Below are 15,957 nucleotides of genomic sequence, written 5' to 3' on the forward strand. Positions count from 1 at the left end.
GGTGCCTATTTTCAAAAAGGGCTCTAGGTCTTCCCCGGGTAATTATAGACCAGTAAGCTTAACATCCATCGTGGGGAAAATGTTTGAGGGGCTATTGAGGGACTATATACAGGATTATGTGACAATAAATAGCATTATAAGTGACAGCCAGCATGGTTTTACTAAGGACAGAAGTTGTCAAACTAACCTAATCTGTTTTTATGAAGAGGTAAGCAGAAGTCTAGACAGAGGGGCCGCTGTGGATTTAGTGTTTTTGGACTTTGCAAAGGCATTTGACACTGTCCCCCATAGACGCCTAATGGGTAAATTACGGACTATAGGTTTAGAAAATATAGTTTGTAATTGGATTGAGAATTGGCTCAAGGACCGTATCCAGAGAGTTGTGGTCAATGATTCCTTCTCTGAATGGTCACCGGTTATAAGTGGTGTACCCCAGGGTTCAGTGCTGGGACCACTATTATTCAACTTATTTATTAATGATATAGAGGATGGGATTAATAGCACTATTTCTATTTTTGCAGATGACACCAAGCTATGTAATATAGTTCAGACTATGGAAGATGTTCATGAATTACAGGCAGATTTAAACAAACTAAGTGTTTGGGCGTCCACTTGGCAGATGAAGTTTAATGTAGATAAATGTAAAGTTATGCATCTGGGTACCAACAACCTGCATGCATCATATGTCCTAGGGGGAGCTACACTGGCGGATTCACTTGTTGAGAAGGATCTGGGTGTTCTTGTAAATCATAAACTCAATAACAGCATGCAGTGTCAATCAGCTGCTTCAAAGGCCAGCAAGATATTGTCGTGTATTAAAAGAGGCATGGACTCGCGGGACAGAGATGTAATATTGCCACTTTACAAAGCATTAGTGAGGCCCCATCTAGAATATGCAGTTCAGTTCTGGGCTCCAGTTCATAGAAAGGATGCCCTGGAGTTGGAAAAAATACAAAGAAGAGCAACGAAGCTAATAAGGGGCATGGAGAATTTAAGTTATGAGAAAAGATTGAAAGAATTAAACCTATTTAGCCTTGAAAAAAGACGACTAAGGGGGGACATGATTAACTTATATAAATATATTAATGGCACATACAAAAAATATGGTGATATCCTGTTCCTTGTAAAACCCCCTCAAAAAACAAGGGGGCACTCCCTCCGTCTGGAGAAAAAAAGGTTCAAGCTGCAGAGGCGACAAGGCTTCTTTACAGTAAGAACGGTGAATTTATGGAATAGCCTACCGCAGGAGCTGGTCACAGCAGGGACAGTAGATGGCTTTAAAAAAGGGTTAGATAATTTCCTAGAACAAAAAAATATTAGCTCCTATGTGTAGAAATTTTTCCTTCCCTTTTCCCTTCCCTTGGTTGGACTTGATGGACATGTGTCTTTTTTCAGCCGTACTAACTATGTAACTATGTAACTATGTAACGTAGCCGGCGGGAGAAAGCGTCGTTCACCAGTAAGTAATCAATGCGCGACCACGACTGATGTACATGAGAAAAGTGTGTGTACTCCCTCGCATCAGGGTGCAAACTCCTCCAAGCATCTGTGAGGGCCATGTGTCTCAAAAAATCTGGCAGGATCCTATCCCTCTGTCTCTGCAAAATGGGCCCTACACTTCTATCCTCCCTAGCGGACCTTGCGGTATTAAGGTGTCCCCCTAGCACCAGCAGCTTAGTGCGATCCTGCTGGAGTTGGGTTTCCAATTTACCAAAGAATTCTGCGTTGGCCGCATTAGGCCCATAAACATTATGGATGCTAATAGTTTCCCCTGCATGCTCCATCACTAGATGTATCCAACGACCCTCATCATCACATTCCTGGGACACCACCGTAAAAGCAAAATTTTTGTGCAACAATATTATCACTCCCGCTTTACCGTCTTTTGCGGCCGAGCCAAAAACTTGGCCCACCCAAAACGTTTGTAGATATTTAAATTCAGATTCGGTAAGGTGGGTTTCCTGTAACAGGGCTACATCTGGACGTAATCTCTTCATATGTCGTAAGAGTTTGGTCCGTTTCTGTGGTGATCTAAGCCCCTTAACGTTCCATGAAACCATTTTCATGTTATTGGGCTATGTCTAAGGTGAGCTAAGGTGTCCAAAAATCGTTACCGAGTCGGGGTGTCAGAGCCATCTTTCCCTAAGTGCCATGCATGAACATTTAAAACTCGGCCAAAACCCGGCCTAGAAAACAAAGCTAAACTTCAACCCAAAGCCTTCAGACTTTGTTCAGAAAACCTTGAAAACCTTGAAAAAACGCCTGTGACAAGGGCAGTCATCTTCCTAGTACACATTGACGTCAGAGACTTCACTTTTTTCTGTTGCGCACCAACACATCCCTCCCTCCCACCCCCTCCCAGACCTGCGTAGCAGAAATTTCCAACCGACCGAGCCTTACCCGCCCACCATCTCATCCTTGAGCAGCAATCTCTAGCAGCCAATACCCGTTCCGATAGCAACGGGTCAAACCCCAGTTTCCGCTCCATTCACCATGTCTCATTTAGACCTGATCACTGTTCCACTTTAAGGTTTCCCCCAGCAACCATCCAGGAGCCCCTACCTAGACTTCCCCTCGTATTTGACTGCAATGGTCCTAGCCAAACTCATTAGAGAGACCAGCCTCGTAAAATTCCCACTCGAAGAGCCCCACCTACTAACGAGCATGGACTGCATAACCTTGAAACCAGCTCAAGCTCAAACTAAAGCCCCTAGCAGTGTAACTACGTCATTACATCCTTAATATTATAACGGCATTATAACATTAGGGCAGTATATCAGAATGCATACAGTTTGGCATGAAAACATTTGGCAACCGACTGAAATATTGTAGTGATAAAAGACTAACGTGTGCAACCATCAAGCCATATCATTCTCTGCTAATATCTGTAATAACTGTAAACTTATCTGCTTAAGATCGGAGCCTGCAATTGCTCTACAGCGTCCTCAGGACCCTCGCATAACGTATGAGGATATCACAAAAAAAACATTAGTCCTCAATCTTCAATCCGAGAACGCGGACCTGGAATGATCACGCGGACGTCTCTGTGGCTTCAGAGACGCACCTCTGTTCCTGGCTCTTCCTCCGCGTTCTCTGCCAGGTGTGGGCAATAAAGCTTCAGCCCAAGTCCGCTCCATATCCAAACGACTCCCTCCGACTTCTCTTGACTTGTGGCGCGGGCTGTGGTCTGGAGTGCGTCGCACCTCGTGCCGGGGGCAGCTTCCACATAGCTCTGTCAGAGCCTCCTCCGCTGTGGCGAACATCTTGATCCGCCCGTTTGCCTGGAACACTCGTAAGATAGCCGGATACTGCAGGTTAAAGCGCACCTTCGCTTGAAACAATTCCGTACAGATCTTGCTGAAGGTTCGCCTACGTTTCGCGACCTCCGTAGAATAATCCTCAAAAAGTAGCACTTTCATGCCCATTATCTCCAAGGGTCGGGACCTGATTCGATATGCCTTCATCATTGCCACCTTGTCATTATAATCCAACAGCTTAAAGATGACTTGTCTGGGGCGAAGTGAACTGCTGCTGTTGTCTGCTGGTGGTAGATTTCTTGGGTCCGGTCCCACCCTGTGTGCCCTCTCCACCCGGCATGGACGTGGGAGACCCAATGCTGCCGGCAACGATCTCTCGCATATACGCTGCAACTCAGAAGGGACCACCGTTTCCTTCAGGCCCACTATTCGCAGGTTACTCCTCCTGGATCGGTTTTCCAGGTCCTCCACCTTTTCCCCCAACTGCGTAGTACTGGATAGCACCGTTTTAAGCTTGGACTGCAGGCGCTCATTCTCATCCTCCAGCAGCGATACACGTTACTCCAATTCGTTAGTCCTGGAGGTTACTTGTGCCAGGTCCGCATGCATGCGGTTGAGCGACTCTTGCACCGTTTTTTCCAGCGTTTTCTGCAGGTGTGGGGCTATGCGTTTAGCCACTTCATGAGCCAATGCTATATAATCCACAGGTGCATGGTTAGAAGAGGTTATGGGCTCTGCTGGGCTTGTAATCGGTGACTGGGACTGGGGCCATAGCTGTTCCTCATCCTGTGAATACAACAGGGGAGCAGTGGCGGGAAACGCCGCCATCTTACCTCCCCTGTTTACTCCCGCGTCTAGATCATCCATGCCTGGCTTATGTGCGTTCCTGAGGAGGTATCGGTCCATGCAGGCACCCCCGGGTACTCTTCTGTGTGCAGGGCCGGTGTCGGTGTCTGTCAGCCGGTTGTCGCCAGCGAAGTGGCTTTTGCCGATAAGCAGGTTAGTCGGGAGCGGGAGCTCAGTCACACGCGTCCTGCATCGCCAGCGCCGGAACCGGAAGTTCGAAGGCCTTTTTTAAGGTTTTAAATGCGACTTCTGCTTCTGGAGTCCACACCTCGGCATTCATGCCCTTTTAGTGAGGGTAGAGATGGGAGCTGTCAATGAAGAGAAATTGGGGATGAACAGCCGGTAGAAGTTGGAGAATCCCAGGAAGCATTGTATGGCCCTTAAGCCTTGGGGGCATGGCCATTCCAGGACAGCCTTTACCTTCTCAGGGTCCATCTTGAGACCCTGATTGGAGATGATATAGCCCAGGAAGGGTAGAGACTTCTTTTCAAACACGCACTTCTCCAGCTTGGCATAAAGACGATTCTCCCTTAATCGAAGCAACAGGTGGCGGACATGACCCTGATGAGTCACAATATCTGGGGATAAAAATCAAAATTTCATTGAGATACACCACAACACAGATATAGAGGAGATCACGAAAAATGTCATTGACAAATTCTTGAAACACCGCGGGGGCGTTACACAGGCCGAAGGGCATGGCCACATATTTGTAGTGTCCATCACGTGTATTAAATGCAGTCTTCCACTAGTCACCCTAACGAATCCGGATTAGATTGTAAATCCCCGCAGGTCTAGCTTAGAAAAAAAATGTGCCCCCCATATGCGATTAAACAGTTGGGTACCTGTTCTTCATCGTGATCTGGTTGAGGCCTCGGTAGTCAATGCAGGGTCGGAGGGATTCCTCTTTCTTCTTGACAAAGAAAAACCAAGCTCCAGCCGGGGATGAGGATTTTCATATGAAGCCCTTCTCCAGATTCTCCTTAAGGTAGGCTGACATAGACTGGGTCTCAGGCAAGGAGAGAGGGTATACTCTACCGCGAGGAGGGGATGAATCAGGATCCAAGTCGATAGGGCAATCATACCCTCGATGTGGTGGCAATGTCTCTGCCTCCTTCTTGTTGAAGACATCTAAGAACAGAGAGTAACAAGGAGGCAACCCAGCCAGTGACTGATGCGGAGGAGACTGAGGCGGATGGACGTGCACCAGACAGCGGTTGAGACACTTGGGACCCCACTCGAGAACCTCTCCAGAGTTCCAATCCAGTACTGGGGCGTGTAGACGGAAACAAGGCAAACCCTGCAGCACGGGGTTGACGGCCTTGGGCAGGACAAACAGGGAGATCAGTTCAGAGTGAAGAACTCCCACTTGGAGTCTTAACGGCTTGGTCACAGACAAAACTGGGTCAGGCAAAGGCAGTCCACCTACCGAGGCAACGATCAACAGCCTTTCCAGCAGAACAGTGGGCAACTGAAGAAGATCCACAAGGTCTTGGCAGATGAAATTGGCTGCAGAGCCAGAGTCGAGGTAGGCAGAGACTGGATGGGGCCTCTTGCCAGCGATGATGGTCACAGGAATGAACAGTTTGGAGGAGAATTCTCTATTAAGTGCAGTATCACCCAGGGTTGTCTCTCCAACCAATCCTAGGCTTTGGGGTTTTTTGGCTTCTGGGGGGGTACACAGACGCACGACATGGCCAGCGAGGCCGCAATATAAACAGACGTGCGCCTTTGCTGTTTCTCTTGAACGGACAGTTTAAGCCGATCCACCTGCATCGGAACCTCAGGTGGAGCAGTAGAAGAAGGCAAAAGGGGTTGCTGGAAGTTGGGCGCCAATCTAGGAAGCCGTCTCCCCTGTCGAATCTCTTGAGATCTCTCTCTGAGCCTTATGTCCACTCGAGTAGCAAGTAGAATCAGGTCGTCCAAGGCAGATGGTAGATCTCGAGCAGCAAGTTCGTCCTTGATCTCGGGCGATAGGACATGCCAGAAGGTTGCTACCAAGGCCTCATTGTTTCAGGACAGTTCTGCCAGGGTCCGGAACTGGATGGTGTATTCGCCCACGGAGGCGTTCTCCTGGCGAAGGTTAAAGATAGCAGTGGCTGCCTTCGAGACTTATCCAGGCTTCTCGAATACGGTATGGAATAACCGCACAATGCCCTGGAAGTCTCGGGTCCCTGTCGTTCCCAGATTGGATTCGCCCACGCCAGGGCCTTGCCGGCAAGTAGAGACATAATGAAGGCGATCCTGGCTCCGTCCGAAGGAAATGCTCGGGCGTGCAGTGAAGTGGATATGGCATTGGTTCAGAAAACCCCTGCACGTACTTGCCTCTCCATGGAACCGAGGTGGCAATGGCAGCGAGAACCGCGGATCCAAACTGGAGCTGCCAGGAAGTGTAACAGGAGGGTCGATCGGGGGAGCTTGAATAGGAGCGGAGAAGAAAGTTGCTAGCACCCCTAGCTTCTGTGCCATGGAGTCTACTGCCACAAGAAGTTGATCCTGTCGTGCTTGCAGATCCTGCAGGTCCGCCTGCAAGGCTTGGGAGGGTGGCAGGCCCTTGAATTGACAAGCGGGGTCCATGGCCTGAGCGTACTGTCACAACGCGGGGTGTTGACCCACTGGGCTGTACCGTGTAGCGGGATAGCAGCTGGCCTACTAGGTACAAAACAATGTTTATAGTCCAGAAAGGGTACCTGAGGCAATGTAGACAGTAGCTGTGACACAACTTGACTTTCACTGTAGATGGCACAGTAGATGCAGCGGAAGACACGACTTAACTCTCACTGTAGATGGCACAGTAGATGCAGCGGAAGACACGACTTGACTTTCACTGTAGATGGCACAGAGGCACGGTAGCACGGAATACAGGGTACAGGCAGCAGGAACGGGTAACACTGGGAACTGGAAAACACTGGGAGACCATTTGCAAGACAAACTTTAGGTATACAACAACGCTCAGGCAAGGATCAAGAAGGCAGAGCCCTTTTTATAGTCCAACAGCATTCTAGGCTAATTACTGATTAATAACAACTGGACGCGTACTGGCCCTTTAAGGCCGTGCGCGCGTCCTGCGGGAAACAGTCTCAGAACCCGGAAGTGAGTGTCGGCATCTCCCTGGAGGGAGATGCTGCCGAGAACACAGACGTCCAATGCCAGGGCCGTCAGAGGGTAAGTCTGAATTACGGTCCTCGGCCATAGATGTTAAAATAAGGCCCACAGTTAAATCGCAGAAAACAGACATCATGCACACAGTGATGTCACATTACAGGACTAATGCACACAGTTATGTTACAATATAGACATCATGCACACAGAGATGTCACAATACAGCCATTATGCACACAGTGATATCACAGTATACTGTCGATTTTAATGCACACAGTGATGTCACAGTACAGACATATTACAAACAGCGATGTCACAGAATAGACATCATGCACACAGTGATGTCACAGTACAAATATCATTCAGTGATGTCACATTACAGAATTAATGGACACAGTCATATAAGAGTACAGACATATTGCACATAGTCATGTCACAGTACATACATTATACATACAGTGATGTCAAAGTAAAGACATCATGCACACAGTGATGTCGCAGTACAGACATCATACACACTTTAATGTCACATTATAGGATTAATGCACACAGTACTGTCACATTATTGACACAGTAATTTCACAGTACAGACATAATGCACACAATGATGTTACAGTACAGACATCATGCACACAGTGATGTCACAGTACAGACATCAATCACAGAGTGATGTCACAATACAGACATCATACACACAATAATGTCAAATTATAGGATTAATGCACACAGTGCTGTCACATTATGCACACAGTAATGTCACAGTGCAGACATAATGCACACAATGATATCAAAGTACAGACATCATGCACACGGTGAAATCACAGTACAAACATCATGCACACAGTGTCGTCACAGTAAATGCATCATGCACACAGTGATGTCAAAGGACATATATAAGGCACACAGTGACATTACAGTACAAACCCCATGGACACACTAATGTCACAGTACAAACATAATGCACACATTAATGTCACAGTACATACATCATGCACACAGTCATGTCACAGTACAGACATCATGCACAAAGTGATGTCACAGTACAGTCATAATGCACACATTTATGTTACAGTACAGACATAATGTACAATGTGATGTCACAGTACATTGATCATGCACACGGTGATGTTACAGTGCAGACATTAAGCACACAGTAATGTCACAGTACAGACATACTGCACACATGGATGTCACAGTACAGACATCATGCACACAGTGATGTCACAATACAGATATAAGGACACAGCATGACATCACAGTACATATGCATCATACACAGTGATGTCACATTACAGGATTAATGCGTTTATTGATGTCACAGTACAAACATCGTGCACACAGGGATGTCACAGTACAGACGCAAGAAGGTAGAGAAACCGCAGCACACACGTTATCCAGGTATCAAAAAGAGGTGTCTTTATTTCACTATAAAAAGCGATGTTTCAACTCACAGTAAAATAACCATCAGCTTACAGTAATGACCATCAGCCCCCCACTCACAATAATGACCATCAGCCCCCCACTCAAGTAAAATGACCATCAGCCCCCCACTCACAGTATAATGATCCCTCAGTAAAGAGACCATAAGCCCCCTCCAGTAAAGTGACCATCAGCCTCAGCCCCCCAGTAAAGTGGCCATCAGCTTCAACCCCCCCCAGTAAAATGACCATCAGCCCCCTCCAGTAAAGCCACCATAAGCCTCAGTCCCCCCCGTCCCCCCGTAAAATAACCATCTGCCCCTCTTGTAAAGTGACCATCACTGAGAGAAAGTTTGCTTACTCCTGGAGAAGGAATAAATAAGGAGGTATAAGAAAAACAACTCCAAGCATGTTGAGGCTGTTATTAAGGGATATAAGATGACATTACAGGGAGGGGGTATAAGAGTAGAGAACTACAACTCCCAGAATGTCCAGGATGTTATGTGATATCAGAGAAAGTTTACAGGAGAAGGTAGAAGAGGAGAGAACTACAACTCCCAGCATGTCCAGGATGTTATGTGATATCAGAGAAAGTTTACAGGGGGAGGAGGAGGTAGAAGAGGAGAGAACTACGACTCCCAGCATGTCCAAGCTGTTATTAAGGGATATAAGAGGACATTACCGGGAGGGGGTATAAGAGGAGAGAACTACAACTCCCAGCATGTCCAGGATGTTATGTGATATCAGAGAAAGTTTACAGGAGGAGGAGGTATAAGAACAACAACTCTCAGCATGTCCAGGCTGTTATTAAGGGATATAAGAGGACATTACAGGGAGGGGGTATAAGAGGAGAGAACTACAACTCCCAGCTTGTCCAGACTGGTATGTGATATCAGAGGACATTACAGGGAGGAGGTATAAGAGGAGAGGACTACAACTTCCGGCATTCCCCTGGCTCCATTTCTCACACAATTGGTAACAAACGAAAGAAAAAAAAAAAGACTCGCACGTCTGCTACAACGTCAGGGGCGGAGCTTGTAGCAAAAAAAAATAATATTTTTTGTACTGGATGAGCAGAATGTCGCGGCACCCCTGGATGGTTCTCGCGGCACCCCAGGGTGCCACGGCACCCCGGTTGGGAACCACTGGTACACAGTGATGTCACAGTACAGACATTATGCACACAGTGATGTCACATTACAGGATTATTACATATAGTGATGTCACAGTACAGCAATAATGCACACAATAATGTTGGGTTGCGATAACAAAACCATACTTTGCCAACATTTTAAATAAAAACACAAAAATATAAAGACCTTTCATTTTATGAACATCATTTATTTTTATTGGATTGAATCCTCCAAAATTGTATAAAAATTGTACAAAAAAAAAACCCAGGGCTTTCCCTTACCTGCTGACAGCCGCGACCGCAGACCTCTCTCCTTCTTCCGACGTCTCCCTTCCCGGAGACACTAGCACATCCGGCCTCTCTGGCCTGCAGTGTCCACCACTAGGGTGCGCGCCCTAGTTCCCAGCCGTAAAGGGCCAGTGCGCGCACATGTAAATAATTAATTATCTCCAGATCACGCTGGACTATAAAGAGGGCCATGCCCTTTTACTCCTTGCCTGAGCATTGTTGTGTATTCCCATAATAGTCTTGGCAAATGGTCCCTTAGTCGTATCTTGTTCTCAGTGTTCACATGCCCTGCTACCTGTATCCTGTGCTGTATTAGTTCCTGAGCCTTATCTAGTGTTGGAGTCGTGTTGTGCCCCCTGTCACGCCTGCTGTCCTACACCACATCTGGTGTCATCTGCCACATCTACTGGCATACCAGTGGGGGTGTCTGGTGTCATCTGCCACGCCTGATATCATCCGCCATATGTAAATAATTAATTATCTCCAGATCACCCTGGACTATAAAGAGGGCCCTGCCCTTTTACTCCTTGCCTAAGCGTTGTTGTGTATTCCCATAATAGACTTGGCAAATGGTCCCTTAGTCATATCTAGTTCCCAGTGTTCACGTGCCCTGCTACCTGTATCCACGCCTTATATCATCTGCCACATGTGGCGTCATCTACCTTCAAGTTCCATCTGTACCTAAGCCTCTGATTCTGTCTGCACTATTACAGGTACTCTTGTGCTAGGACTTTACATAGACTGTTGTTTGGCCAGCTACTACTCCGCTATGGTGGTGCGGCCTAGTGTGTCCACATACCCACGGATAGTGACAGTACTCTTCGGCCATGAACCCCGCTCGTCAACCAAAAAACCATGACGACATCACAAATCATGCAGGCAGACATGCAAGACCTCCGGTCATGACAGGATCAACTACTCCAGGCGGTAAACGCTATTGCACATAGCCTGGATGCGCAAGCTGCAGCATTCATGGCACCTGCTCCTATTGCTCCTGCTGTTCCTCCTGCTACACCTCCTGTCAGTACCAGTGCTGATCCCCAATTCTCCCTGCCACTGCCTCCTTGTTATGACGGAGACACGAGGACCTGCAGGTGATCTCTGAACCAATGCCAGATCCACTTCAGACTGCATGCAAAGGCCTTTCCTTCTGATGACTCAAGCATTGCCTTCATACTCTCTTTCCTTACTGGCAAGGTCCTGGCATGGGCGAACCCCATTTGGGAGCATCAGGGACCAGAGACCTGTGACTTACAGTGTTTCTTACAGACTTTCCGTACAGTATTTGAGCAACATTGGAGAGTCTCTTTTGACCCTTCACCAGGGAGATTCCAGAGAAGCTTCAAAGGAAAAGCAGTGGTGTGTGGCTATTATTCGAGACTTTTTTTCTCCCGCAGAGCGCAATTACTCTATTAAGGATCTAGAGTTACCGGCCATCAAGTTGGCACTAGAGGAGTGGAGACATCTGCTAGAGGGCGCAGTTCATCCCATTCTGATATACACCGAACACAAGAATTTCACCTATCTCCACTCGGCTCAACGGCTAAACCCCCGTCAAGACAGGTGGTCGTTGTTCTTCACCCGTTACCAGTTTGTGCTCCACTACCGTCCTGCTGACAAAAATGTGAGGGCCAATGCCCTGTCCAGGTCGTTTGAAACAGAGGACACTGAGCAGGGGCGTAACTAGGAAAGACTGGGCCCCATAGCAAACTTTTGACTGGGGCCCCCCCTCTGCTGGGTATCACACAACCCCCCCCCCCTTGTAGATAGTGCCTCCCTATAGATTCCACCACATAGCGCCCCCTATAGATAGCACCATACACAGCCCCCTGCAGATAACGCCATACAGCCCCCCTGTAGATAACGCCATACAGACCCCCTCTGTAGATAACGCCATACAGCCCCCCTGTAGATAACGCCATACAGTCCCCCCTGTAGAGAACGCCATACAGCCCCCCCTGTAGATAACGCCATACAGAACCCCTCTGTAGATAACGCCATATAGCCCCCCCCCCAAAAAAAAACGTCCTATAGTTTGTCCTACAAAAGACATGCATGTGTGATCGCTGGCAGTGATAAGGAGAACGGGGGACCGAAAGTCTCCATGACTAACCTCGGACTTCCGGCGTCTGCGCAGTTCAATAAAAATGAAAGGAGCGCTAGTCACGCATGCGCACAAGCGCAACCGGCGCTCCATTCATTTCTACGGAGCTGCCGACACAGACCCCGGAAGTCCAAGGTTTGTCATGGAGAACTTAGGGGGGACTTTCGGTCCCCCGTTCTCCTCATCGCTGCCAGCGATCACACATGTATCCCCTATCCTGTGGATAGGGGATACATGTCTTTATGTAGGAACAACCCCTTCAGTGGCGTCGCGCTGTAGCAGCCATAGCGGCTGCTAGCGGAGCCTGCGGCCATGGGAGGGGGCCGTGCCGGCGGGTGGCACGGGCCCCCTCATGCTGCAGGCCCTGTAGAAGTCGCTACGGCTGCTATAGCGGTAGTTACGCCACTTCGTATAGGTTTGTACGGCGTAAAACTACAGCTCCCAGCATGGCCGGAACAATGGTAAGGATATGCTGGGAGATGCGGTTTCACAAAAAAAATCCTATCACCATCATCTCGCTGCAGATCATACAGTGACTACATTACTGATTAGAGGCAGAATAAACATTTACATTAAGTGACTCACCGGTGACGTCTCAGATTCTAGTTCTTTTCTTCTCCCTCCGGTTCAGACATCTATGATGGATTTCTCCCGGCCATGACCCATTTCTGCAGTTTTCCGTTTAGATGTCTTCAGCTTCTCACTATTAAAACATTTCTGCACCTATAAACAAAGTTAAAATTCTCAACACATCTAAATATAACTGTCACAAACACACAACATGCCCCCTGTAGATAGTGACCTACATAGAAGCCCCTGTAGATAGTGCCCACATATGGACTCCAGAGCTGCAAGGCAATAGTGCTAACCACTGAGCCACCGTGCTGCCCTACATATAGCTTCCCCTATAGTTAGTGCTCCACGTATAGCCCACCTCTGTATATAGTGTCTCACATATAGCTCCCCCTGTATATAGTGTCCCACATATAGCCCACCCCTGTAGACTGTGCACTACATATAGCCACCCTGTTGCTAGTGCCCCACAGGTAACCCACCCCTGTATATAGTGTAACACATATAGACCCCCCTGTATATAGTGGCCCACATATAGACCCCCCTGTATATAGTGGCCCACATATGGACCCCCCTGTATATAGTGGCCAACATATAGAGCCCCCTGTATATAATGGCCCACGTATAGAGCCCCCTGTATATAATGGCCCACACCCCCACATCTAGACCCCCCCTGTAGCTACTGCCCCACACATAGACCCCCTATATATAATAGCCCACATAAAGATGACCCCCCCCCCACCCCCCCACTATAGATAATGCCATTCACATTTTTATGAGGGAAAAAAAACAAAAACTTGACATACTCACATTCTCCGGTTCCCACGCTGTTCACTGGCGATGCAGACATGCTCTCTTCTGAGCATGTCTGCAGGAGCTGAACGAGCGTCCTCCAATGACGCTGATTGGCGGGGCAGAATGACTTGCCCCGCCAATCAGCACCTTCCAAGCATGGAAGCGGCGCGATGATGTCATCGCGCCGCTAGCCAATCAGTGTCATTGTAAGGCACTGGATGGTCAGGCACGGAACATGCCCGGCCATTCAGTGCTAATACATGTATTTGGCTGCCGCTAGCACTGGGGCCCCCTCCGGTGCTAGCGACACCTACAGGCATGAGAGGGCCTGTGTAAGGCTCGGCGTCGCGGGCCCCACAGTAGCGACGCTACCGCTGTAGTAGCCATAACGGCTGCTAGCGGCGCCACCGGGCCCCCTCAAGCCCCGGGCCCCGTAGCAGCCGCTACTGCTGCTACCGCGGTAGTTACGCCACTGACACTGAGGAGACCCCTCAATGTATCATGGACTCATCCTGCATTGTTACTGCTAATCCCCTGCAAGTTAGAGACATCCCTCCGTGGAGGACTTTTGTTTGTTTGGCAGACAGGAGGAGAATTCTTCGTTGGGGACACAGCTCTAAACTGGCTGGGCACGCTGGTGTTCCTAATACTCGAGACCTGATAGCTCGTCATTTCTGGTTATGCACACTGCCCAAAGATAATGTGGAATTTGTCTCTTCCTGCACTGTCTGTGCTTCTAATAAGGTTGCTCAATCCAAGCCTACCAGCCTGCTTGTAGCGCCCATGGCCGCGGGCCGTCGGGTTCACTCACCTCCTGACGCCCGCAGCCATGGATCCGTGAGCGCTGGTCCCCGTCTCCCTCCTAGGATACGCCAGCGCTCACTTCCGCTCCGTTCGGCTGTGTCCCGTAGGGTGCGCGCGCACACTCGCACCCGGCCTTAAAGGGCCAGTGCGCGCAATAAGGAAATTGTCATCATCATCAAATGCCACGATTTCCTGGTCTATAAAAAGGCCCCTGGTCTATAAAAAGGCCCCTGGCCTTCTAATCCTTGCCTGAGCGTTGTTAGTTTTCTCAGTCTGTCTTGCAAATGGTCCCTTAGTGTTTCCCGTTCCTGTTGTTACCCGTGCCTTGTTCCCCGTTCCTGTTTTCCCGTGCTTTGCCTTAGTATCAAGTCCTGCCACGTCCAGAGGAATCTGCCACGTCCTGTGTCATCTGCCACGTCCAGAGGAATCTGCCACGTCCAGAGGAATCTGCCACGTCCTGTGTCATCTGCCACGTCCGGAGGAATCCGCCACGTCTGGCGCAACTTGCGGCTCTTGTGTCATCCGCCACAATTGGCGCCATCCGCTGCACCCATCTCATCTGTGCCAGAGCTGCGGCCACCATCTGGACTATTCAGGTACCCTTGTGCGGGACATTGTATTTCTGGGGTTTCCTGTGGTTTGGCCAGCTGCCTTCCCTCTACGGCGGTACGGCCTAGTGGGTCCACTAACCCGCTTCGTGACAGTACGATCAAGCCATGGACCCCGCTGGTCAACCTGAGACTTTGACGACACAAGCCATGCTGGCCGAGATGGAGGATCTCCAGTCACGACAACACCAGCTCCTCCTGTCGGTGAACGCTATTGCCCATCGGCTGCTTGCTCCAACAGCAGTCGTCACCGCACCCGTTCCTGCGGTTCCACCTGCTACACTTCCTGTCTGTACCGGTACCAACCCCCTGTGTTTTTTGCCGCTACCTCCACGCTATGACGGAGATCCGAGGTCCTGCAGGGGATTTTTGAATCAGTGCCTGATCCATTTCAGACTTCATGCCAGGTCCTTCTGTTCGGATGACGTCCGGATCGCCTTCATCATCTCCCTCTTTACAGGCAAAGCCCTGGCATGGGCCAATCCTCTGTGGGAACGTCAGGGACCAGAGACCCGGGACTTGCAGTGCTTCTTACGGACCTTCCGCTCGATCTTTGAGGAACCTGGAAGAGTTTCTTCGGCTGCTGCATCCCTGTTGACCCTACATCAGGGAGACCTCTCCGTGGGCGAGTATGTCATCCAGTTCCGTATCCTGGCTGCTGAATTGACCTGGAACAACAAGGCTTTGGTGGCTACATTCTGGCAGGGACTGTCTTCATGGATAAAGGATGAGCTGGCTGCTCGTGATCTGCCATCCACCCTGGACGATCTTATCTTACTCGCCTCCCGTGTCGACATGAGGATCCGGGAACGTTCCCAAGAGGTTCTCCGGGGGAGAGAACTCCCCAGGCTGGATTCTGCTGTCCCGCAATCCTCCTCGGTCGTCCCACCAGAGGATCCGATGCAGGGCAATTATGTCAAAGTGTCCACCCAGGAGAAACAACGCAGACGCACTTCTGGACTTTGTCTGTATTGCGGCCATGGAGGCCATATTGTGCGTCTGTGTCCCCAGATGCCAGAGAGACGACCCC

The sequence above is a fragment of the Rhinoderma darwinii genome, chromosome 3, assembly GCF_050947455.1.
Source record: "Rhinoderma darwinii isolate aRhiDar2 chromosome 3, aRhiDar2.hap1, whole genome shotgun sequence".
In the NCBI taxonomy this organism is placed as follows: Eukaryota; Metazoa; Chordata; class Amphibia; order Anura; family Rhinodermatidae; genus Rhinoderma; species Rhinoderma darwinii.